At 43.9% G+C, this 26,892-nt stretch overlaps 1 protein-coding gene and 1 pseudogene across 3 annotated transcripts in view; one reads left to right on the top strand and one right to left on the bottom strand.

Annotated features, from left to right (window-relative positions):
* The window catches only part of Fhit (fragile histidine triad diadenosine triphosphatase), a 1,412,380-nt gene that overhangs the window by 784,082 nt on the left and 601,406 nt on the right, over window positions 1–26,892 (top strand). The window lies entirely within an intron of this gene.
* LOC142859189 (large ribosomal subunit protein uL11 pseudogene) lies at window positions 462–7,156 on the bottom strand (annotated as a pseudogene).

Raw genomic sequence — 26,892 nt, 5'->3', positions numbered from 1 at the left:
CGAGACAGGGTTTCTTTGTGGTTTTGGAGCCTGTCCTGGAACTAGCTCTTGTAGACCAGGCTGGTCTCGAACTCACAGAGATCCGCCTGCCTCTGCCTCCCGAGTGCTGGGATTAAATCCTTACTGAATTTTATTTCTGCCCTCTTACCATAGTCTCTGGCTGTGGAATCTCTCTTTCGTTCTTTACCATACTTCCTGTTTCATTATCAGATTTATAATTTTGTAACTGTATTATTTTCTTGCTTTCATTTCACTTTCCATTATTTTTTTATAATTCCCTGTAAAGATGGGATTACATGCAATCCTGGCTTCTGGGGGCCCTTTTCTTTTCCCCCCTCTCTCTCTTTCATCCTTTCTTTCTTTCTTTCTTTCTTTCTTTCTTTCTTTCTTTCTTTCTTTCTTTCTTTCTTTCTTTTTTTTAAATCAGAGCTCTTTTATTGAATATTTTCTCTTGTTGCCCCTTAACAAGCTGGGCCTTTCTCTGCTCCACTGCTGGTGTCTCCTATGATGTCACAAGGGTGGCGGCTACCCACATTGCAGACCACAGGCTGTTCAGTAGTCGGGATCTCCTTAATGGTTCCAGAAAGCTCTCTGGTTCGAGACTGGTGCCACATCTGCTGGGCAATGCGGACAATCTCATCAAAAGTGATACTCCTCGGTGCTCAGTGTTCTGCCTCTTTCTGTCTCTTGAGGGCTCTGATGATCAGGCAGAGGGCACCACCTCATCTGGACCTGTCTGCTTCGAGTAGCCAGTGTCGGTGTGATCAGACTTTTCCAACTGTGGTTGCCTTGGCAGTGTCATCACTAACTTTTTTTTTGGAGGCAGACCTTGACCTATCTTGGGGGCCAAGGCAGATGTGCCATGAATCTCGCCTTGATTGCACCTCAGGTAAATGACTTTGATCTCATTGGGGACTTTGATCTCATCAGGTGTCATGGTAGAGGCTTCTGAGTCAGATGAGTCCAGATTTGGGATGACGGAAGACAGTTGCACTATTTGCCTGCCAAGAACCAAAGGCCAACAAGCCAGAGAGCTTTGCAAATCTGCTGTGCTACAAAGCTATTGCATTTCTACCGTTGATTTCCCACTGGTTGGAATTATTAGGAGTTAAAATGGCATTTTTGCTGTTATTTGTTCATTTTGTTGTTGTTGAAATTTCCTACAGTTTGAAGTTAGATTTAGAAGCTTGCTTCATGTTCAATGCTCTTTAATCTGTTAAACTGATGGATTATCTCAGCTTGTTTTGAAATATAGTGAATATTTTTAGTCTTTTATATATACATTGAGAAGATTTGTTGGAAAAACAGAAGTTTAGTATTGTATAGGACTGTCGAGGGTTACTAAACACATTACTTTGTTGCAAAACTGGACATTTTATATTACTAATATATTTTGGTGTTAATATATTGCTTATTTATTTTAATTGTGAAATAACTCGTTTTCTGAAAGATGGCTATCATAATACATATATATAATTTCTAATATATTATATGATATGTAATTATATATATATATCTGTAATTTTTTCAAGTCCATGCTCTGAAAATAGAAATTGATCTTCCCTCTGAGGTCAGATGCCAGAGGGTAGAGCTGAGTCAATATTAAATTCATATAGTTGTTCCAATTTTCCAATTTATATAGTATCTGTAACACCATTAGATCTCAGGAAATGCCAAATTGATAAACAGATGATCATTGGCCCAGATGACCGACCTTCAGTTTGTATTATCAGTTATCTATCATCTCAGCCCATAGCCTCTTTCTTCTCCCCCTGGCTTGCCTGACTTCATCTCTTTTATGTTCCACCCCATTGTGGCTTTGCCTGGAATCATTTCCCCCTTTACCGCCTTTGATCCTTAAAGATTTGCAAATGTTCTTCTTTTTATATATCCTGATTCATTGGATTTTACATGCAGTGATGCTGCTACCTTTTTAATACAGCAGGCAAGCGCAGACTGAGAATTGCAGAAACAGTTTGAAGATGGAACTTATCTGAAATCAAATGCTCAGGTCTGGGAGCTAAGTTTGCCCTCATTTTTTTTTAGCCCTTTCAGTGGAGAAACTGTGCTGCAAGTTGACAACATGTCTAAGATGCTTCGTTGACTTGAATACAATGGCTTAGCGTGTAACCAAGGTAGGCTGACTTGAAGTGAATGTTTCCAGAGTAAATGCGCAGGGTAGTGCAGGGAGACACCGTGGAAATGACTTGAGGAAAGATCCTGTAGTTCTGCCTGAAATGATGTACGTGCTGTCTTTGGTTGTCCCTTTGTTTTGCCTCGGACTCATATTTGAGAGTTGAAGACCGACTAACTCACAGCAGGTTCAGCAGGTCCCAGGGCTGCTTCTGTGGAACTCTTTGCTTCCTGCCAATCAAAAACTCACCAAGGGAAAGAGAAATGTAGGGTGCTATTTCATGAATGTAGGTGCATATATACATATATATATATATATATATTTACATATGTAATGGAATATTATCTAAACTTGACACTTTTCCTTACTTCAGAAGTTATAGGAGCCGTCTTAGTTTCAGTCCAGAAGCATTTGAAGGGACTTTCTTCAAAAGGAGGAATCACTTGCTGGTCTTTTGGGTAAACTGGCGTGTAGGGTTTAGAAGGAGCAGTGACATCCTTTTAGCAGCTCAAATTTTAGGATTCCTCAGTGCAATGTTCTCCAGAGTCAGTGACTAAAATGTAAAGTGAGTAAGTAGTTAAATAAAAGAGGAAGAGATAGGCTCCAAATTTGTTTCGGTGGTGGTGTTTTAATAGTAATCTGGTGTTTCACCAGTGATAAAGAGACAGAAAGAAAGGAATCAAGGCAGGGATGGAGGGAAGGAAGGAGGGAAGAAGGGAGGGAGGAAAAAAGGAAGGAAGAAAGGAAGTTGGTTGTTTATCTAGCATCAACTAAAGGGACAGGACAATGATATTTGTGATATTTGGGGATGGACAGCAAGCAGGATAGTCTTGAAGCTATCAACAGGAATGTGCTCCTAACAGCCTTCTGAGGACACCATCATTTAAACCACCTCTCAGCTCTTTTTGCTCTTTCGGATATTCTAATAAAGAATCTGGACAGGGAGGGGGGGGGGAGAATTCAATTGGCTTAAATTGGGAAATACGCTGGGTCTTGCCTGGGACACATCTTAACCAAGTAGTTGCTAACAACAGAGAAAAAGATTTTTGGATACTTCCATGAGAAAGTGTGAGCGGTGTGGCATGGGCACTGGACACAAGTTCACAAGTGTGCACTTGCACACCTTTCTCAAGAACCGGCCTCCTTTACAATATCAGACAGTGATTATGAATTGAAAGCTCATGTTGAAATTGATCTTGACTTCGAAATGATTAACTCGGTGCACAAAACATCCAGTAAAATCAAATGATAAAGAAAGGACGCTAGGAAAGAAAATTGATTTATTTGAAGTTCTGTGTCTCTTTTTCACTTTCCTCCAAGCTTAGGACAGAATTAGTGGCAGCGCTGGCTCCAGCAGTCTGCCTGGGCTGCAGTAATATGTTTCAGGCATGCTCTGTTTGATTGCAGTTTTATATGAAGTGGAGGATAAAACACGTTTGACTTTGCATGTAGTACCTGGTTCGTACAATCAGGAGCTTTTTAGAAGAAAGCATTAACAGGATAAAAGGACCTTAATTTGTTGGTGTAGCATTAGGCCATGGCATACACTTTTTACATCTTTTTATATGCTTTCTTTCTGCATCTGTTTAATAAACTGCAATATATCAGTGTTTGTCTTTCCTGAGCACATCCTGAGTACCCAAGCATGTGCAATAATAACATTTAGCCCAGTATCTGACATCTGTAGTATGTTCAGGTTGATGTTAGCTCTGCTTATGAAATGACAGTTACAAATGCCTGGCACCTACTATGAGGCAGTCTGATAAGTTTTGTGTTTGCTGTCTCAAGTCTCACCATTTAACACCCGCAACAATGTCAACTGTTGTTGCCAATATTTCCTGGGTTGTAGTGGTAAAAGTGTCATCTTTGGCTAGAGACAGCTGAGATCAGTCTAGACCTATGTCTTTCCACCTTAACACTCTTGATTATCTCGGGAGGCTTGCCTAGGTATGGTTTGGCACCATTTTGGGTTTCTACTTATTTTGTATAAATGCCACTATCCCACTCTGACAGTAAAAATTGTTTCCAAAGATTAGTAGATATACCTGTGAGCATGAGGCTGGAGATGGGGAAAACTGGCCTACTTAGTTGTATGGACACAAACACACATACACACATACCCATGGATTTGGGCCTCAGGCTTAGTGAAAAGAAGAAATGAGGCTAAACGCCCATGTTGATCTGTCTCTGCTTCCAGACTAGAAAGCCATGTGAGCAGCCATTCATGTTCCTACCATTGTGCTTCCCCTGCCTTGAGTGGACCATCAGTCTGTGAGCCAGAATAAGCCCGCCTGTCATTCCTTAGATTGATTGTGTAAGGCATTGTGTTCTATGGGTAAGAAATACTTCATACTGACGGGATATAACACAGCCCCCTACATTTAACAAAAGAGCTCTTGCACTCAACAACTCTCTGAGGGCTGTTCCTAAGTCTTCCTAAAAGCCCACCAGCACTTGGGTACTGGAAGTACAGAGCAAAAGACCTAGCCTTAGCTCAGTGAAGCCCAATTCCTATCGCAGTCACACAGAAAGGCTGTGTGATACTGTTTTACAACAAGGAGCTGTTTGTGAAAGTCAAATATAGGAACATCAGAGTCAGTTAAAGGAGAGCCACCAATGGTTTAATTATTGTCTTAAAAAGTAATCATCATTTTTTTCTGTGCCAAGAAGTGATGTAGGAGGGGGCTGCTCATTGGTCCCTGCCACCCAGCCATAAAATAATCACACAGAAACTGTATTATTTGCAATACTGTTTGGCCAATAGTTTACGCATATTTCTGCCTAATTCATAGCCTAAACTAACCCATCTCTATTAATCTGTATATCACCACGTGGCAGTGTCTTCCTAGGTAATGTTCCCAGCATCTGTCTCAGGCAGAGTATCCATGGCTTCTCTGTGACTCCGCCCTTTTTTCTCCAAGCATTCAGCCTAGCGTTCCCTGCCTATGTAAGTTCTGCCATGCTATAGGTCCAAAGCAGCTTCTTTATTCATTAATGGTGATCACAGGACACAGAGGAGACTCCCACAGCAAGGAAGAGGATCTTGGGTTCTCTCATATCATCACACAACTTAAAATTAGTACTTGGGGACCAACAACGATGAGTTCCTCTTTTCCCCCAACCTTAAAAATGTGCATATTTGTGGTTGGTTGTTTGTGCTGTGAACATCATAAATTCTTATAATTAAGACTGGAAATAATGCATCGGTTTTGTTGTTGTAAAGACTTGTCATGTGCTGAAGGCAGTGTTGTTTGGTAAACAGTTTCAACTTTATGACTGCTGGGATTTTTGGTGTTGCCCCCGGAGCTCTGAGTTTGGTCATCATTTCTTTCTTAAGCAGAATTTAACAATTTAAGTTGCTCTCCTATAATATTTGAGAGATAGACCCAAATGAATGAGCCCTGTTCTATTTTATTTGCTTTATCAGAAGAAATATTTATCTAAGACACATTTTTTAAAAAAATGTGGTAAACTGGGGTAGTATAAAATACTTTTTATTTTAATTAATACTTTTAATTTAAATTTAATTTTATTGATTTTTATGCATTTAATATCCTTGAATAGGTAGATATTATATAGAAGTTTCTCTTAAAGAATCACCTGCCACCATATGGATCTATCAGCATAATCCTTTGTCCTTGCTCCCCGAGTCCTCTGCACCTCTATTTTTACCGTATCATCTGCAGTAGTGGCGGAGTACCGTGTTCTTGCTGGCTCAGTCACAGATGCACGCATTCTTCCCCAGCCATGTTGTCAGGTGAGTCTCTGTCGCAGAGGTCAGGGTCTGTGAAAAGAAATCCAGGCATCTCCAGGTTGTGAGACAAGTTTTTAAAACAACTACTCTTGAAGCTGCCCAAAGATCAACCTTCTCACGGTTGTTCTGTGGCTATCATTCTGCTTTCTCACACTGGCCAATTCAATGCTTTTTTTCGCCCGTCTTTGTCTGCCTCGGCTTTTGTTTCGAAAGGATGTGAGTACCTCTCGAGGAAATCCTAAGTGGCTGGCTCCCATTATGCTCTCTGTAGATGAGAGCGATTCCTTTGTGTGCAGAAGCAGGAATCCTCTCGAAACCGTTGACGGTACTGTAGATGACTGCAGAATCAGAGCAGAATTCTGGGATGAGCATCCCTAAACAAAAGTGGTCCTTGAAAGCGGGCAATTGTTCCACGTCTTGATATGACAGTGGGTGACATTTGCCAAGACACTGGGCCACAGAGCCTTTCTCTTCATTCCACCGACTGAACATCCTCTCCGGACCATGTACCATGCTTCTTAGCCTTTTTAGTTCTCAGGGCTCATGCTATTTTATTAAAGGTAAAACACTGTCACTCCTGAACCAAGGGTTTTGCTCTGAAACTTAGGTAATTTGAAGACAGGAATCTGTCAAACACATGTTTCATAACATCTAGGAGCAGGGATTTGGTGGGTGGGGCAAATTGTTAATCACTTTGTTTTCTTTTTCCCCCATCTTAGCCAGTAGGGGACTCTGGCAGTTTGTAGAATTGATGTCCTCTTTAAGGGACACCATCTGCCCAAGTGGAATAGTTCTGCCAGAGACAGTAGCTATACTTAATATTTATAACAATGAATATCGTGGCCAAAAACTTGGAGCAAGTTAAATGGCGGCCACAGGGGAGCCTGACCAGACTGTCGTGTTCTACTTCACCTCCTGTGTGACTTCTGTCACATGTGTGCTCTTTGGAAACTTCATTCTCTTTTTGCAACCGATGGCAAGTTATTCTTAGATTTCCACAGGAAAACAAAGCCCACGAGTGACAGAACCAGATGCACTTTTGCACTGTTGTGAATACAGCCTGATGTGGGTATCCAGAGATCTTCTGTTTTCTTTGAAAAGCCTTCTTTAAGTAGAATGCAAGACGATAAAGACGAGGAGCTAGGAGGAGCTGGAGTGATGTGGGAAACAATAGCTCCTTAATAAGAGTCTTAGTAATCAGGAGGTATTTGTGTCTGCAGCGAGGGACGGGGAAGTGACAGACTGACCATTCTGAAGGTTGCCGTCATCGCGGACTGGCACATTGCTAATTATCCATGAAATGAGAGGCTTCGGAGAAGACATGGCCCGCACCATTCAGCTGCTTGAATATCTGATTGAGGCCAGCAAGCACTGAAGACCAATCTGTGGCATTGTGCTTATCTAAACTCTTTTTTTCCAGACTCATTTGAGCTCTTTTCTACTTACCATTTCCTTTTGTCTTTTCGATCCATCTACCTTTGTACACAAATTCCCGATTTGGCAGGGCGGGTCTTGTTGGGAAACACAGTGCAAAAGATTTAGGAGAAGGTATTTTTATTAGGAAAGGGGATGTTATTTACTCTTGTTTTATTTGTGCAGTGGTAGAAGGCTTCCTCCTTGCTGAGCAAATGGTCCACCCCGGGGCCACACCCTCAACCCAGCTGAAGATTCAGAAAGTCTGAGCAGGGGAAAGAGCGCAGAAACTGGGGAGAAACACTGGAGTCTAGTGTGTAGGGAAGCCAGGCCGACCCATCTGGAACCTGGAGACCAGAAAGTCAGGAAAGCCACTCAAAGGCTGACATTCACTACAGGGTTCCAAGTAGGTCACGGAAAAGGGGTGTTCCCTCTCCATTTCCTTCCTGCCCCCATCTTCCTGCTGAGGACGCCCATGGCCTGAACCCAACCAAACACCTGAGGGAAAGTGAGGCTGGGAAGCCGAATGAAGAAAGTGGTCGTCGTGAGCTTGGATGTGGTGATGCTATGTGGTCGCTCTCATATGGGAAGATGAGGCAGGAGGATTATAAATTTCAGGCTTGCCTGAGGTATATGTTTAAATTCTGTTCCTGGAGAAATAAATTATTTAGTTAGCGTCAACAGAAAAAAATTATAACCATTTAATGTAGAAATCTTTGCTGGCTTTATCTAACTTCCAATCTCTGAATCACCCCTCCTTCATTGTATCAAACAGGAAGGTTATCAAGGCCCAGAGCAGAAACAGTTGGTTTATCCTCAAGAAATGTCTGAAAAAAAGCAGGAAAAAAATTTAAATATTATTGCTCATTCCAAAGCTTCTTCCTCATATGGGGTAGGCAGCGTGATAACAGGGAGAAAATAATGTATTCCTTAGAGTTCAATGACTCTGGTTCTTATCCTTAGGCCTGGCCTGCTGGAAACCTGGCTTCTCCTATTTCTAATTTACCCTCAGGTCAACTATTTTCAGGTTAGCTGCACCCCCAGAGTGGCTCTCAGCATGAGTCAGTCCATTTTGATTTTCCCCCATACTCATATGAATTTAGTGCAGGTGCTTAATCCAAAGCTCTGTCCTGGTAAATCTCCAAAGAGTGCAATACACATCTGGCCTCAAAACCCAGCCCACCTGCCTTTCATGTACACGGAACCAGGAGGGACATCACTTACCTACTGTACATGTGTATTCGATCAAACTTGTATTTGATCACAACCTACAGCAATGAGGGATTCACTAAACGTGGTTTCAGGCAAGGCAGAAAGAACTACAACAGGGTATATCCTTAGCCGTGGTTAGATCCTTCAAATCTTGTACTAGCAAGAGCTTCCTGAATCCGGTGCTCAGGGCGGGCAGGTCACAGAAATGATTGCATTGATCTGGTGACAGCAGCAGAATGTGGAACAGGCTGGGAACTGTTTAACCCTGGCTCTCTGTAAAGCCAGCGGTTGCTATGCAGCCAGGGGAATCCATGCCTAATCTCTCTCTCTTCCCCAACCTTTCTTCCTCTCCCCACTTCTACCCTCCAAGCTCCTCCTCTTTTCTCACCAAAGAAGCTTTCCTCTTTTTTTTCGCTTTGTTTTTTTTTAATGGAAAATGAATTCCTCTCATGTTAAATGTCCACAGCTACTGCTTTTTAGAGACCCACTTTGGTTCCCCGCTCTCACGGAGTCGGACACTCCCAAGCTCATCAGTCCCCCTCCCTGCCTCTCTTTGTAAGATTGTTTTGTGGTGGTGCAAGGTTGCTGTCTTTCGTTTGTTTGGTTTTTTTTTTTTTTTGTTTTGGTGGTATGAAAATTGCAGACGGTAATTATGGCTGTTAATAACCCTTTCTACAAGAGTGGTCCTCATGCCCTGTGCTTGGCCAGTCTCCTATGCAGTTTGTGCTGCCAGGGTTCTCTGTCCCCTGCTTCTGTCCACAGTCTTTCTGTCTCCTCTCTTCCATAGGCCCCCATGGTAGCTGTCCCCCATCCATTCCTTGACCCAGCATTTAAAGACGATGCTTAAATTCCCATCCTGTTGAATTCCAATTGATGCTGAACTCCGTTGCAGCACATGTCCTGTGGCCGGCTTTTATAGAACCGGCTGACCTACTAAAACAGCCATTCTTACTTAAGGACCATTTCTCTCACCCAGAGCGGTGCTGGTGCCCAGGACCAGCCAGCTCCAGCGTGGCTTACTTATGTAATGCATTCCTTTTGTTCTCCTCCTGTAATAGAACGGATGGGCTCGGACTGCTTCCTGAGTGGAGGCAGTGAGAGGGTATGAGGAGCTACAAAAATGGGCTTTCTACAAAAGGAACTTTAAACTCCGCGGAGTGCAGTAATAGGGGACACTTCAGACGGCTTGCCAAGCTGAGCCTCACAAAAGCCCTTTCTTTTAGAAGACATTAAAAAAAAATAAGAAGGTATTATGTATCCTAGCTGATGAGGTAGGAGCTGGTTTCAAGGCTAAAAAGGTGATTACAATCACCCACGTAGCTCTTGAAAATGGTGTCCCACTTGCTACTTTTGTTTATTATGAACTGGAAGGAGGTAAATTACCACCTCCTTGTCAGCCAATAATCATTTTCCAGGAGAAAGGTAAATTATCCTCTGAAAGGGGATGCTCACCTGCTCACCTCCTCTGATTGCTTCATTGTGCATGCGATTGTTGGACTGCCCACTGACCAGGAAAGAGGTGTCTCTACCCTCTGCATCCAGGGAGTGTGAGTCAGAGGACACGTGGTCCCACTGTGGCGCCCCCTTTCCTCCTGGTGGCTGCAGTGACAGGCAGCCATGTCACAGGCAGTTGGTCTTCTCAAATGTGTCCCCCCCCCCCCGCACTGGTCTTCGGAGGAAGACCTTCTCCCACTTCATCAGAGGGCGCTGCTTCATCCCGAGGGCTGAGGAGGCAGAAAGGGAACGGTCTTTTTGGAACAAGAGAGGACCACTGTAAAGAAAACAACAGAGGCAAGAGAGCAAAGGAACGAGAGAGATGGGAAGGAAAGAGGAGGAAAGACACGCTTTGTCTAAAAAGCTGAGTTTCTAAGCCAGGCGCTGGGAAGACAGGAATCTATTCTTTGATATAAATGAAATACTCTCAGATGTACTTTGCTTATAGGTCAGCTAGGTCTTGATAAGCAAATCATAGTGGTAACAACCAAAAAAAATGTGCATTTTGCTTTAAAGGACCAATAGCCCCATTGTCTGCCCCCAAATAGATACACTGGCGCTTCCTTTGTGAAGCTCTCTGAATATGATGCAGTTTTATTCTGTTGTACAGTCTTTGCCCCTTTTAGGCTTTCTTCTTCTTAAAACTGTCCTATATATGTGTGTAAACATATGTACACACATGTAAGCAGAGCCTGCTCGTTCATTTCCCAGCTCCCCAGTCCCAAACAATTACACAGAAACTATATTAATTACAACACTGCATGGCCAATGACTCAGGCATATTTCTAGCTAACTCTTACATCTTGAATTAACCCATTTCTATTAATCTGTGTATCACCATGAGGCTGTACCTTACAGCTAAAGGTTCTGGGCATCTGTCTTCTTTGGCAACTGCATGGCATTTCCTTGACTCTGTTTATTCTTTCTATATCTCTGTTTAGACTTCCTGCCTGGCTTTATTGTGCCTTGCCACGGGCCAAAACGGCTTCTTTATTAACCAATGGTAATAAATCATATTCACAGCATACAGAGGGGAATCACACATCACACACACACACACACAGAGAGAGAGAGAGAGAGAGAGAGAGAGAAAGAAGTGCTTCTTATTTATATTATTTTAAAGCCTTTGGTGCAGCATATTCAAACTTCACTGATTTCCCTCCAGAATATAGATTATTTCCTCCAATATGGCTTATAAATAATATCCTTGGCTAACTTTCACAGAATCAAATAGATCAATTCTAGGTACCTGACTTCTCATGTAAAATCTGACTAATTTGGTTCTACAGAAATGGTAAGATTTTCTAACTTATCAAGTGCATGATTTATGAAGACGTATTATCCTAAATTTCAAAAAGATCTCCAATTGCACAAAAGCATCGTGTGCAAATTACAATCTGTTCCTATTGTTCCTCAGAGCGGGTCTGGAGCTCGCTGGAGGGATCTGGGTGGCACTGGCACGTCTATGAATGGCCTTGCGGCCTGCCCTGCAATAAACAAGAGTATGCATTTCTTAGTAAAATTCCCTCTAACTATCCACGTTTCCCCTCTTTCTGCTCAGGATCTGACTTGCCATCTGGGAATTTTACCCACGGCTTCGACTCTCTCACCCATGGCTAGAATCCTGAGTGTGGCTGATAGCTATTATATGTGGCTTATCTTACTTCTCTGTCCTCCCTGGCAACAACCCTCAAAGATTGATGAGAACAGGTTAAAGGAATTGGTGCCTCAAATAAAATGGGCAGACATCCCTAGGTTCCAGTTAGCCACACATTCCAATTCAGAGACTCGAAATAGTCAGCGCTGGAGGTGCAGTGTAGCTTTTGAAACATATATTGAGATGACACCAGGAAAACGCGCCGCTGAAGTCTCTTGTGTTAGGAGCTAAGTAGGCTGTAGAGCCCAGCCGTGTGGTGCTGGTTAACATCAGGCCATGCTGAGCAGGCCTAAGAACACACCTTCTTGGTGGCTTCTCTCCTTCTCTTCATCCGCTTGCCCAACCATTTCTTGGAATCATCCTCGGGCCTGAGCTCTGACTACCTAAATCTGCCATCCTCTCTCTTCTCCCCACAGCAGGGCACTGCAGCCTCATCTCAAGCTTTCTCTTCCTAGTTCTGCTCCTTCGCCTTTGTTTTATCCTCAAGAATCTCTGCATGTCTAACCCGGACTTCATGTCTACTGTTCAAAGTTGCTGAGCTAACACAAATGGTCTCCTAAGCTCTGACTGCAAAGTAAGGTTAACTCTTTTTTTCCCTGCAATTATAGGGTGTCTCTCTGTGTGTGTGTGTGTAAGATAGAGAGGGAGAGAGAGGGGGGAGAGAAGGGGGAGAGAGAGAAACAGAGAGAGAGAAAGAAAGAGAAGGGGTCTAACTCTGTTGCCTAGGTTGGTGTGGAAACTACACTCTGTCTCTTTCATGGATAAGTAGGTAGTCTACTGTTTACCTGAAACATTTCTATATGTGATTTTTTTTGAAGAATGAAGAACAGAAAATAAACAAAGCTCCCCTCCCTCCTCTCATACTAAAACCCAGTGTGAGGAGGATAACGTGTTCTTCTTTCATAGCAACCCTGTAAGTGTTTGCGAGAAAGGGAAATATCCTTTTGCTTACATTCTAGAATGGAACGTCATCCCCTGTGTTTCCGACAAGGCCTCATTAGGTAGCCTAGATTACCTTCAAACCCATAGTCCTTCTGTCCTAGCCTGGCTGGTGTTCGTGATCACAGGCCTGTACCACCGGGCCCCTCTTTCTTCTAAAATGTTAACACTTAAAAAGTGACATAGTAAAGTCAATGTCACCGAGTAGAATTTAATCATTAGAATGTAGCAATTTGGGGCTGGAGAGATGGCTCAGTGCTTAATAGCACTGAGTTTGATTCCCAGCAACCTCATAGTGACTCACAGCCATCTACGAGATCTGGCGCCCTCTTCTGGCCTGCAGGCATACATGCAGACAGAACACTGCATATATAATAAATAAATCTTTAAAAAAAGAAGGATGTAGCAGTTTATAACATGGTGCTACTGGCTTCAGTGTCCTCCTCAAACCTTCCCATCATTCCACAGTGATGCTTCTCACTCTGCAAGCAGTTTCTTACCTGGAGCCCTAACCCCGGCAACTGCCTGTCTGTGCTCCTCTTTGTGGATGTATCTATCTGTTCTGGACGTTTCGTGTAAATGGAGCTGCAAAGCACAAACTCCATTTGTGCCTATGCTTCTTTCACTTAGCACCTATGAAAAATGTCCTTGGCAATAGTTTTTTTTTAACCTGGTCCAAACATGATTTTCTTTCAACCCTGTCTTATTTCAAAGCGCAAAGAAATTGTCATTGTATTTTTCTCTCTTTTTTCTTCTTCTTTGTACCTCCCTCATAAATGACCAGAAGCAAGATTATTCTCCTACCTACTTCCCTATAGCATATTGGCTTACTGTGCACCCCCATATTAGAGGGACAGGGAGTTGGCATAGGACAGGCCTCTGGGTGTCATGAATCAGCAGCTGTCACAAGGAAAGTACTTCTTTATCTTCAAGTGGGGTAAATAGATGTTTCGGGCTCCAAAAGACCGTTCATAATATCACCAGGAAGGACTTCTGGGGTGTGGTGGCACAGGCTTTTTTGACAGCACATGGCACAGAGGCAGGTGGATTTCTGTGAGTGTAAGGTAGCCTGGTCTAAAGTGAGTTCCGTCCATGGCAGCCAGATCTACACAGTAGGAGCCTTTGGTATGGTCTACAGCTTTAGAAACCACAGCCAGCACTGTAGAGCTGTTGTTGTTTACCACAGAGGACACACCCCTTAACAGCCAGACTCCTTTTGAAGCAGAGGCTAAGCCCCTATGTCCTTCCAAAGCAGAATGTAGTGATTCTATCCAAGCTGGGAAAGGCAGCAGTTCGCTTCAAAAACTGCTGCCAGCGAATGTCAAACCCAGAACTGGGGTGTCCATTGCTTTACTCATACTAAGCAAATGCAATCTGACCCCTTGTTCTGCATTCTGACTCACATTGAAACCGGTTCTTGGAGATTACTTGTGTAGTTTTTGATCGGTTGATACGTTTGTGCTTTTAAACCTCCATCCCCTTCTTCTGAGAAAGATTTTTTTCTATGTGCAGAGCACACAAAAGCTTCAGGAAGGCTCTCTGCCAACCTCAGAAACCCACTGTCTTTTATCAGAGCCATCGCTTACATGTCTCTAACTTGTTATTTCTCTTTTTGTAAATCTATGCTCCGTTTTTTAGGGAACAAAAAAAATTAAGTGTGAAGGCTCTGAATTCCATTTCATGTACATGTACGGGTGGGATGTGCACATGTATGCAGATTCCTACAGATGCCCTAATGGCATCCCCCTGGCATCACCCACCTTGTGTTCGGAGGTAAGCTTCTGTCTGGTCTCAGCCTTGCTGAATTCAAAGCAGACGCATGACAAAGCGATGGTGAATGAAGAATGGACAGGATGTGCAGGCTTTAGGAGTGTGAGGAGAGAGCTCTATACAAGTGACCAGAGTTCACTACGAGAATCTGAAACTGCCTCGTATGACGAGACAATAGGGGTGGAGAAGGGCGGAAGGAATCAGGCCTCTGGATGTGTCCCACTGAAGCCCGGACCACAATACAGCAGGCCTATTCACAATACAGCAGCTGCAAGGCAGACACAGGAGCAGTAGAAAAGGCTGGGCCAAGATGCAGACTTGACAGCTGGTTAAGCTTTGTGGAGTTAATAATTCCTCCAAGGCAAAGGGACTGGGGACAGAGATGCGTCATGCCACCGTGACCATCATTTTTTTAGATGAAATTGACTGGATATTTTCTCTATGCCAGGATACTTTGTAAGCTTTTTATGTAGTTGTTCTCATTAAACTCTCATCATAACTGCCTCTCCATTTTATAGACAAACACATTAAGAATCAGAAAGCTAAAAGTCTTTATTTGAAGGCTTCCAGCTTTGTAGAATTAATTTTTAATGTCAGCATACAAAGAAATGAGTCTCACCGCGGCAACATTCCAGGTTTTAGCCAATCTGGATGGAAAGTGGTAGCCAGAACTGGGGAGATGCTTCAGGCAGTACAGCCCTTGCTTGTAGACCTGAGTGCCTGAGTTCAGTCCCAGAATCATCCTGAGGAAAGCCTAGCACAGTGGGTGCTTGTAATGTAAATTCTTGGGAAGTGGAGGTAGAGAATCTCAGAGACAGGAAGGACCCAGCTGAAAGCCTTACTGCTTATATCCTGAAATACCATAGAGGAGACTCAGGATCTGAAACAAGCCAGTATGACTAGGATAGCTTTGTTATTAACAAGGGCTGTTGAACGCTTCTTCTTTCCTTGATATTCTTTGTTAAATCTTCTCCCTGCTTCCAGTATGAATTTTCTAGATTTAGGGTGCTGTCGCTGCAAAATGAAAGCAGAATTAATGTTCCCCCCATGGAGTATAGAGAAAGTCAGGCATGTTACCGGTCTTAGTTCTTGTTGCTGTGCTAAGACACCTTACAGTGAAGCCAAAGGGTGGAAGGATTTACATCAGCTCATGGCTTTCTGGAAGCCACAAGCAGAATTCTCACTGGTTGGTGGCGCATGGGGGATGCTCCAGACTTGTCAATGGATCAGAAAGCAGAAAGCCTGACTGGAAGCAGGACCAAGCTGTAGCTCTGATAGCTCTGTTCCTTCTGACTGGCTCACTAGCCAGGGTACCACTGTTTCCTCAACAATAGCATCACCATTGGGCACCAAGCTGGGGACCCGCCCAAGCCTGTGGGGAACATACACAGTCAAGCCAGAGGTAGCCATTTATCGGTCCTGAATTTCATGCTTCTCATGAAATTTCTTAAGGATTGTAACTTAGAGAATTCCTAGCTATTCCTTGAATTGTCTCAGTTTGTGTAGTCTTCTGAAGCTTTTCAATAAATATTCCTGTTCCTATATTCTACCTCTGCCCAACCTGTCCATTAGCCTTAGTGCCCTGCCTTACATGTCTTTCGGCCTGCCTTGACACACGAAGCTTCACTTCTTTGCTCATTCTATAATACTTACTTTATTATTATATACATCTCCTCGGTTACACATTTTTTTTTTTTGGCTTTTTTTGAGACAGGGTTTCTCTGTGGTTTTGGAGCCTGTCCTGGAACCAGCTCTTGTAGACCAGGCTGGTCTCGAACTCACAGAGATCCGCCTGCCTCTGCCTCCCAAGTGCTGGGATTAAAGGCGTGCGCCACCACCGCCTAGCTTCTCTGGGCCATCTTATAACACAGAATAGGAAACAAACTTAGAGGCCTAAAGTAGCCAGCTGAGCACCTAACTGGAGTGGAGCCAGCTGGGTAGATAGCTGGAGAATACACATTTGGTTTAGAGATATTGTATCATAGTTCTATGTATTTATGGTCATTTGGGTTCAAGTACTGAAGTTTTGAGTTTTGGCTTGTATCTGATTTCTTCTAATTTTTTATTTGTCTTTCCTGCACTTCTTTAAAGGAATTTCTCATTTCCTTTATAAAGGCCTCAATTATCTTAATGAGGTTATTTTTATGGTTGTTTTCTTCTGCTTTATCAGTGTTGGGATGTTCAGGTCTTGCCATTGTAGTTTCTGATGGTGCCATATTACTCTTCCTGTTGTTGAGTATATCTTACCCTGTGTTCTACCCATCTCTTCCCCCAATCAGAGCAGGTAGAGCCTGTGTTTCAAGGGGTCCCTCTCTTCCAGTTGGTGTGGTTGGGAGCTGTGTCTCCATTGGCTGCTCCTTCCAATGGAAACAAGGCAGAGCCTTTGATGGTCATTCTTCCAGGTCCCTACAGGTCCAAGGTTCTGATGGTCACTCCTCCAGGTGTCTACAGGTCCAAGGTTCTGATGCTCACTCCTCCAGGTCCCTACAGGTCATAGGTTCTGATGCTCACTCCTCCAGGTCCCTACAGGTCATAGGTTCTGATGGTCACTCCTCCAGGTCCCTACAGGTCCAAGGTTGTGATACTCACTCCTCCAGGTGCCTACAGGTCATAGGTTCTGATGGTCACTCCTCCAGGTCCCTACAGGTCCAAGGTTGTGATACTCATTCCTCCAGGTGCCTACAGGTCATAGGTTCTGATGCTCACTACTCCAGGGGCGGGTAGGGAGGTAGGGCTGAGGCACCAGTGGTCAGATAATTTCTGGAGGCGCCACTATACTGCTGAGGAGGCTTTCCCAGGGGTGGGGGGCTGGCCCACCTGCTGTGCTGCTCAGGCTCCCCCTCCCCCTCCCCCCTCCCCAGGCCTGGGTCCACCCTCCACACTACTGAGACTTTCTCCTAGACTTGGCTTGTATCAGAAACAAAGAGACAGAGAAGAAGAAGATTTTTGTGAGTTTGGCTCAGAAGAGTGACCAAACGTAGCAGTCCTGCATAGTTGTTTCTGTAAGCTATTGCATAGAAACAGGGCTTCAGGGAAGGAAAAGTACTTTATCTGTCATGGGGCTGACTGCTATTTTTAACATAATCTCAGTTGTTCAATTTTACTGATAAAACTCTAGAGCCAGATGCTGGGGTGAAGGCCTGCTAGCTCTGAGAGGCAGAGAAAGCACTGAGCTGACCTTCCTCTTCTGCCAACATCCCAGAAAGACCTTTCTCCAGCGCTACCTTAAGCAAGACTCCTCCCACTCAGTGCTCCTCCCTTCTACTTCCTGTGCATCTTTCTCTCCAACTTGCTGACTTCCTCTTACTCTCTATCAGTTTTTCATGTTCACTTCCTATTAACTGGCTACTTGCTCCGCCCCTTGACCTATGATTGATTTTATTTAATCCTGTTTGCAATATTCATGCAGAAAGCTCTTGGATTAAAGGTATGTGCTAGGGCTGAGACACACCACAACTAGAAACAGGTTTTCCCAGTAATAACACAATCTCAGGGTTCACAGCGTGATCAAATATTCTGGGACAGGTAATTGATTGTTCCTCCCATCTCAGTAGCGTGACCTTAAGTGAATCACATTTTCTTAAGGATGGTCTCTTGGCCAGGTCATGTCAGGCTCAGCTGGATTAATTCCTATGTTTTTGAAATTTAATTATTTTGTATTTTATTTATTTTATATGTATATATGTTTTGCCCACATATATGGATATGTACCGTATGTGTCCTTGGTTCCTATGAAGGCCAGAAGAGGGGGCTGGATCCCTTGGAATCAGAGTTTAAGATGGTTGTTAGCTTCATGTGAGTGCTAGGAACTAAATATGGGTCCTCTGAAAGAGCAGCAAGTGCTCTTAACCTCTGAGCCATCTTTATATCCCCATAGATTAACTCTTAAAGGAGAAAATAATGGTATATAATGTTCTAACCTTTCAAGCAGATCAGAATATTGTATCTCCACCTAAGTCAGGGGTAGATTTCATTCTTTTGGCCCAGAGGAAGGAGCTTTTCCTGCAGTGGCCCTGAACACTCTAAGACTGTCATAACATGTTCCTTCAGGAGTATAGAGCAGATAGAACCATTTTTACCATGAAAGATAAGGTCCCCATACTAAAGCTGTCACCAGAAGAGCTGAGTGCTGCACACAGAGGTCTCAGCCCCAGCCACACAGAGCTCGGAGCAGAGGGGCTCCTGTAGAGGAAGAGTTTAAAGGAACTTAGAGCCCGAATTCTCTTCTTGCCCCCAGTAAGAAGGTTCCAAAATTTCTGTTCTGAATGTCACTGCCATAAGCTGCCTAGCTCATGTCCTCACTCATTTCGTATTGTGTGACACAGAAGTTGATTTTATGTGGTCAGCTTTTTCTATGTACTTGGGGAAAAAAACCTGTCCCTTGCTTGATTTCTTTGTAAAAAATAAATAAATAAATAAATCACACACACACACACACATACACACACACACACACACACGCCACATTCATTTACTTCTATAGTTAGTGTGGAAAGTTTGGGGATTGTAAAACCTAATAGATATCAAATAGAGTTTCATTTATAATGAATCAATCACAAGTGATAAGTTGTTTGGATGTCCCTCTCTCTCCGAAATAATAATTTCTAAATTACATTTTCTTTATTCAGTATGAGCCTGTGTACGTATGTTAGTGTCTGTGTCTTTACACTACACATATACAGCCCTGCAGATGATTTTCCTTATTTAGTGTGAGCCTGTGTACGTATGTTAGTGTCCGTGCCTTCTCACCGTACATGTACATCTTTGTAGATGATTTGTAGAAGTCAGTTCTGTCCTTCCAGATTGCGGGGCTCAGGGACGACATGGGTCATCAGGCTAGGCAGCAGGTGCCTTTGCCTAGTGAGCCATCTTGCCAGCCTGTCATCTGATTCTTGAAAACAAACAGCAGCAGGGAAAGGCAAAGGCTTCTGGTTAAACTAATGTGCATTTGGATTAAATGCACATTTCCGTGCATACCATAGTGAATTATCAAGCAACTCCTTTGACCCCTTGTGTTTTGTTAATAGAATTTTCTAACAAGGAAAAATTGCAGCGAGTGCTTTTTCTGCTTTTTAATATTAGGAATTTAGATTTAAAATTAAGCTTTCAAAACGTGAGCACCTATTTGCTACTCAGGTAAACTCAAATCATTTTTACAGTTCTGAAGCAAGCAAGTCAATGAAATTTGGGGTTGATAACTTGCAATTACATTGATTTCCATTTTTCTGCTCAGATATTCTTCCACGTGCCAATGCCCACAGCAGATGTGGCTTCTCAAGCAACAGTTATGCAGGACCCGAACTGCAGTTTGTCAAGGCGCTGAGAGCATTGTAAAAGCATCTTCAAAGCAGCAAATGAAAGGCTATCGGCTGGTAGCAATGGTCAGCCAGGTCACATGCCTCTGAGCTCCCATGAACCAGGACGGTGATTGACTTTAGTTAAAGGGAAGAATGGACAGATTGGGAGAGAGGAGGAAGCAAGTGTGCAAAGTACCCAGAGAAGATGGTAGTAGAAACTGACACATCACACAAGAACTATTTCCTCTGACAGGCATATTGTAGGCTTGATTTATGACAAAAGAAATGACAGTAATTAAAATGTGTTTACTTAAGTGAAGAATCACATAAAATATGCTTGCATGGCAAAGACCTTATTATAGACTATATTCAATATATAAACATGATCCTTGTATCTGGGGATAGTTAGTTAGTTCTCACACGTACCCTGATGGCTCACCTGCAGCCCTGTCTAGCTTCTTTGTCTTGGACAAGTCTGATCCTGAGAGAGTATTTTAAACCTTTCAAGCCATTCATTTCAGAAGGTGTTAGATTCATATAATTTGAAGTATCAGGGCAGAAAGCCTATATATCTGAGGACAGACTACAGTGTGAAGAATTGTCAACAGCATGTACCCTGGGTGTTCCTGAAGCAAGATCCCTTGCCATGCATTTTTTATTCTCCTCCTCCTCCTCCTCCTCCTCCTCCTCCTTCTCCTCCTCCTCCTCCTCCTCCTCCACCTCCTCCTCCTCTTCCTCCTCCTCCTCCTCTTCCTCCTTCTCCTCCTCTTCCTCCTCTTCCTCCTCCTCCTCTTCTTCTTCTTCCTCTTCTTCATATATTTTTGTTTATGTGTTCATGTATGTGTTCTTGTGTGTGCATGTATAGGCCAGAGATGAAAGCAGAGTGTCTTCCCCAATCACTCTTCACCTTCAAAACTAGGACAGTTTCCTATGGTGAAGTTTGGACATTTTCTAGTTCCTCACTACTCTCTCTCACTCCCCTCCATCTCCTGTTGAAACTGACAGCATCTTTCACAGAAGCCGAAGATCACTGAATCAGCTGCCCAGTGGGCTTCAGGACCTACCTATGTCCATGTCTGCCCCAGTGATGGGATTATACACAGGTGACTCTTGGTTTTATTTTTGTTGTTGTGTTCTTTTTTATGTGACTCCTGGGATTATAAACTAAAGTTCTTGTGTACATTACTGACTGAGCCATCTCCTGATCCCTTATCATATATTTTCCATATTCCATTGCTGGTGGTCTTCAAATGGGATTATTACCTATAACTTTTGGTGACTCTAAGAACCAATCTAAGAATCACCTGGGGGATTGTTTATGTCACGGGCAGGCCAAGCCCTCCAACGTCAATGTTTCTGATTTAACTGGTCTGGGGTAGAGCCTGAGTCTCTGCGTGTCAACATGCTCCAAGTCCTGTGACTGTTGCTGGTTGAAGAAAAAAACCATTTAGTGAAGCGAATGACTTCAAAGGGAAGATGTTAATCAAATCCAAAAGATTTATGGTGATGCTGAGCTAGAAGCTAGCTTCCAAGAAAGGAACACCGGATAAACTGAACGCAGTCAGGCTGGTGTTGGCAGACAAGGGGGGCTCTAAGAATGTATAACATAGTTGTTGCTATCACTGTGGTTCCATACAAGTTACTGAGCTTTACTGATTGGTTTCCTTAATGGGCAAATAGTCCTTCAACCACTGAGCTGCGTAGTTCCACGACGGGGCTGGAGAGATGGCTCAGTAGTTAAGAGCACTGACCACTCTTCCATAGAACCTGGGTCTGATTCCCAGCACCCACATGGTGACTCATAACCATCTCTAACCCTAGTTCTAGGGGATTTAATGCCCCCTCCTGGACACTTTGGGGGCACCAAGCATGCATGCACACATAGCGCCCACACATGCGTGCAGGAAAAATGCCCATCCACATGAAAGAATATTACAAAGGGAAGTTCCATGAGGATGTGGGTGACACCCTGTCTGTATAAAAGCTAGCATGTACCTATATATTCAGTATGAAGAGCTGCACAGATAGATGAAGACACAGGAATCCACAAAAGCAGAGACGGATGCAAATGCACAGTTGAGAGTGATATCTGGCTGTCACCTGGCTTCTGGGATCTGGATCTAACTGGGAGCTGATTTGAACTCATGTGCAAAGGGTCTCACGTGGGGCACACTTGCAGGGGATTATTTGTAATCGTCACACTACACGGGTTTGGTGGCGCCTGATTCCCACCGTGGTTGTAAATATTTCCGATGTCTTTGCTGAGAGTATAGATGTAGAGTCATAGGTGCAGTGGCCTCAGCAATGAGCGGTGACCATGGCAGAGTCAAAGAGAGGAGAAAAGAAGGAACAGAGACAGCCTGGAAATTGAGTGGGAGAAATGACGGGAACAAAGAGAGGGCAAGGCAAGGGAGAAATAGAGACTCTCATATGTATCATCTCTTCAGAATGCTTCCGACCCAAGTGAATTCAAACGCTCTCAGGTTCTAATGACACAACTTTGTTCCATCTATTGGCAGAATAACCCCTAAAGAGTCCCCTGGGGTGCCAGGCATCAGCCCCTCAGATTTCGGTTAGTTCAGGAGGCGTGGAGTCCCTGGTCCTGATTCTTATAGAAGAGGTGAAGGTAGATAAGAGTGGTTGCTGGAGAGAAATTGAATAACAAAATGGATTTCCTGAGCAGATGAGACGGCTCGGTGTGTAAAGGCATTTGCTGTGAAGTCTGACAAGCTTTAATTCTCTCCTCGGAACCCCCATGGGAGAAGGAAGGAGCTGACTCCTGCTCTGCCCTCTACACCCATGCCACGGCACACCGATGCACTAAGAGAAAAGGGGTAAAACAAAGATTTCCTTAGATCAAGGGGAAGAAAGGAAAATGCTATAAAGTGAACACTTTCCCGAACAGACTTGCTCAGAATCCCGGCTGGCATCCTAGCTGCCATGGGTCTTAATCAGGTCATTAATTGTCCCCTAGTGCTCAGCACATCTTCACGCTGATGGATCATAGCTCTGCTTAAAGAACAGTTTATGGAACGTAGCATGAGCCTTCATTGCCTGGGACACATAGTAGGCCTCTTGCTAATGAGAATGTGGGCTGTGGGGCTGGCCAGGCATGGCTTCTGCATGCAGAGTCCTGGGCGTGGTTTTCAGTGTGGCTAATATGGCTTGGGCTGCAGGCGAGGAGTGGAGGGTAAATTCCCTCCAGTGTGAGGCCTGCTGATACAATGGCATGAAGGAATCTTGTCCCCCTTGGGTTAGAAAGGGGTCAGGAAAAGCAGTGGTTTCTCCTGAGGCAGTGACAGAGGAAGAAAAGGACCAGCAAGCAATGTAATTACCACAGTGCTTTTGCTGACATCAGAGCCTCAGAAGGGTGCACTCACACACCAGGGTCACAGACATCTGACGTCAGAGCTTCAGAAGGGTCCACTCACACACATGAGTCATAGCTACATGATGTCAGAGCCTCAGAAGAGTGCACTCATACACCAGGGTCGCAGACATCTGACATCAGAGCCTCAAAAGGGTACACTCATACACCAGGGTCACAGATGTCTGACGTCAGAGCCTTAGAGGGGTCCACTCACACACCAGGGTGGTAGCAATATGACATCAGAACTTAAGAGTACAATGGTAGTCCAGGGATGAGAAGAGGAAGTAGGGGAGAGAAGAATCTTCCAGAGGCTGGAATTTCTGGTGGGTGTGGCCTCTGTATCCATAAGGGATTGACTTGAATCTTGGTCACAAGATTTTTGGCACTTCAGAGGCTTCCTCCCTGACCTTGGATTAGGCACAGACCACACCCAAATACTTATTTCCACAGAGAGGTCCTTTATTAAGCAGGAAAGTAAGTTAAAGTGGCTTCTTCCTGACTCAGGCAGAAAACAGCAGCAAATGACCTTGCAGGTGTAATTTTTAAGAGGAGAAAAAGGGGAGGTCTGTGTTAGGATGAGCTAGGATGATAGTAAAGATGATAGAGGGTGAGGGAGAAGGGGAAGGCGGGCAGAGGTCTTTGTCCTGGGGAGACGAAGGACTGCCTCTGCACAGAGAGGAGACAGACTTGGCACATAGGCAAATGGTGGTTTATAAAGGTAAATGGGGAAGCCCCATGTTAGGATGAGGTATTTGGCTCTAATTGGGCATTTTAATTAGATGAACCAAGGGGGGCTTTCGATTGCTGGAATTTGGTAGTCAGTGTTAGGAGGTGGAAGTAGCCAAATAAGGGATAGTCCTTGGTGGCTAGCTTTAGAGATGTGATCTAATGGTTTTTCGCAAGGTAGAGGGAATGGGAGAGAAGGGCAAGACTTACACAGAGTCGTGTGCTCGAGTGGACAGGGGACTCTTCAGATCTCCTATAGGCTTGCCCTGCGGCTCTGGACAGTTTTGTTCATGCCCAGTGCTTCAGTTTCCTCTTGTGTAGCTGTAGATAAGTTAATGTATGAATACCATTAAAATACCACCAGTTACACGTCTATCATGAAAAGAGCAGTTATGATTTCCATTATTTCAATGAGAAAGATATTCCTTTGAAATAGTATTTTGTATGCCTGAGTATCTTTGCCTACATGTTTGTCGATGCACCCCTTGCATGTCTGGTACCCATGGGGGGCCAGAAGGGGATGTTGGATCTTTTGGACTAGAGTTACAGATTGGTTTTAGCTACAATTGTGTACTCTGGGAATTGAAGCCATGTCCTCTTGGAGGGCAGTCAGTGTTTCTAGCTGAAGTGTCATCTCTTTAGCCCCTCTTCCTGACTTTTAGCAATGACTTCTCAGGGTGCAGAAAGATAGCCAGGGTTAGCCACTTAGGCCAACACTGTAATATCAGATCCCGTGGGTGCTTAGCTCTGAGGATAACTGACTTGAAGAAAGCTGTGTACACAGCACTGGGCGGGTAATTCAAAGCATTTTTAAAATGACAAGCATCGCAGAAACCTCACTAACAGTCGATGTGGGCCCATCATGTGTGGTTGACTGGTGATCCCAAAAGTCAGTTCTGTGTTGAAGTTTTAGTCTGCTATTGCAAATCTTTCCTATTTCCTTTACATCATAAATAGAATCAAGTAAAACATACTAGGACCCTGCAATAGACCAGGTATAGACACAAAACTTAAGCTATTCTGCATGTGTTTCCTTTTTCTTTTTAATTGTTCCAGGGATCACTTGTGTTAGCAACGTACCTGTTGATTTCTCTTTGCCTTAACAATATGTTTCTACGTAGAAGGCCATGCCCGTTGCTGTACAATAAGAAAACAAGAACTGTATAGGGTGTAATGAAGGGGAGGCATTGAATATAAAATTCAACTTTGTATCATGGATTTTCATTGAAAGGATATCTGGGATTTTCATTTTACTCATGCATACATACTTTGTAGCTTTGGCCATCATATTCATACATTGTTTTTGCTAATGCTTTATATGTTTCTGGGGAATGAAAAATGGCCCTCTCTCTCCTTCCCTCCCTCATCCCTGCCTCCCTTCCTCTATCCCTTCTTCCCTTTTTCCCTTTACATAATTATGTCTGCTGATGGCCTACCATATTTCAAAATGGTGACTTGAATTCATTTTTTTCAAGATTTTGTAATTTTGCACCATGTTTGGTACTTCACACTTTAGAATCGGAAATTAGGTGTGGAATTTCGGCCTTGCTTCCTTGCCCAAGTGGGAAAGCTCAAGCTTCCTTCAAAAACATGGAATTTATGTTTCTCAGTGTAATATTTTATTAGTTCTTTTAGAGTAACATAATGCAAACTATGTATTTTGATCACATTAGCCACTCACTTCAATCTCTAACTCCTTCTAGTTCCACCCCCAACTCAAGTCTTTCATGTAGGACTTCTTGTTTCTTCTTTATAACCCATTGAGTCCAAGTTCTGCCTCTTACACACTCATGGGTGTAAAGCCCTCCACTGGGGCATGTGCAACCTACCAGTGACCACACCCATAAAGACCGCTCTTTGCCTCCTCCAGCACCTGTCAGCTGCCAGCTGCTCCTCATCCAGTAGGGGAGCTCATGAGCCTCTCCCCTACATACTGTACACGGTGACTGTCTTGATCATGTGCACGTAGAAAATAGCTCGATTTGGGAAATAACCAGGCCAGCTAAAGGGTAAAACAATTATATTTTTATTTATTATGAGGGGAAAACTCACAAAAAAGGAACAAGAAGTCCAAGCTCAGCTGTGCCCCATGGGAATCACAGAGAGAGCACACCTAGGCCTTGCACCCATTTCTCTAGGTCCCAAAAAGGCATGCCTTAACTTGAACCCACCTCTTAAAGGTAATTGGCTAACAAGGCTTCTCCATCATGTGCAGGCAACCACAGTTACTGTGAATTCATGTGTGTAGACCGCCCAGTGGGTCAGTTAGTCTAGGGTTGTAACCCGCCTGGCAGGTCTGTTATTCCAGGGTCCCAAAGAGGCGCTATCTGAAAAGACATGGGCGGGAGAGAGGAAGAAGGCCAAACAAGGTGTGTCAAAGCCTCCGTTTATTAGCTTCACGGTTGCAGCTTATATAGCCCCTAGATGAGGAATTTGGGTTGGCCCCTGGATTTGGGTTGGGATGGGGTCAGGGGCATGGGCAGGAAGGAATCTTGCAGCCACGGTTCGAGCCAGTCACGAGGTCTTCGACCAGGAGGTTACGATCGGTCAGGTCATGATTCTTAGGTCAGGAAGTCACACAACTAGGAGTTGACACACCTAGTTCTCTAGATAGTTGGAATGTGGGGCGGGTTCTGCTAACAGATAGTTGGGTGTGGGGTAGGCTCTGCCAACAAAACATTTCTTAATACTGTTGGGGTGTGGGGCTCTCTGCAAACTCCCCAGGACAATGGTCCCTGCAATATTTTTTGGGGGGAAATGGCTCCTGACACATGTGTGTAGCTATCCTGTCATGTCCAAGAGACACTGTTTCACGACTTCTATCCTAATTGCAGTCTTCATGCCCCCTTTTCCATAATGAACACTGATACGCTGGGAAAGGAGAAGGTGATATTGATGCCCCGTTTAGAGACAAGCCCTCTACAGATATGGAGTCTCCAAACTTTAGCCAGTTGTGAGTTTCCATGATAATCTCTGTCCACTGCAGAGAAACATCTTTGATGAAGTCTGAGAGATGGACTCAGGTCTGAGCATAGAGATTGGACTTTGGAAGTCAGTTTGATTCATTTAGCCAAACCTGGTGGTGCTGGTGGGGTTGCTCTTAAACAGGGGCAGGACAGCAGAACA

The sequence above is a fragment of the Microtus pennsylvanicus genome, chromosome 10 (assembly GCF_037038515.1).
Source record: "Microtus pennsylvanicus isolate mMicPen1 chromosome 10, mMicPen1.hap1, whole genome shotgun sequence".
Classification (NCBI taxonomy): Eukaryota; Metazoa; Chordata; class Mammalia; order Rodentia; family Cricetidae; genus Microtus; species Microtus pennsylvanicus.
This window is presented reverse-complemented; position numbering and strand designations above follow the sequence as displayed.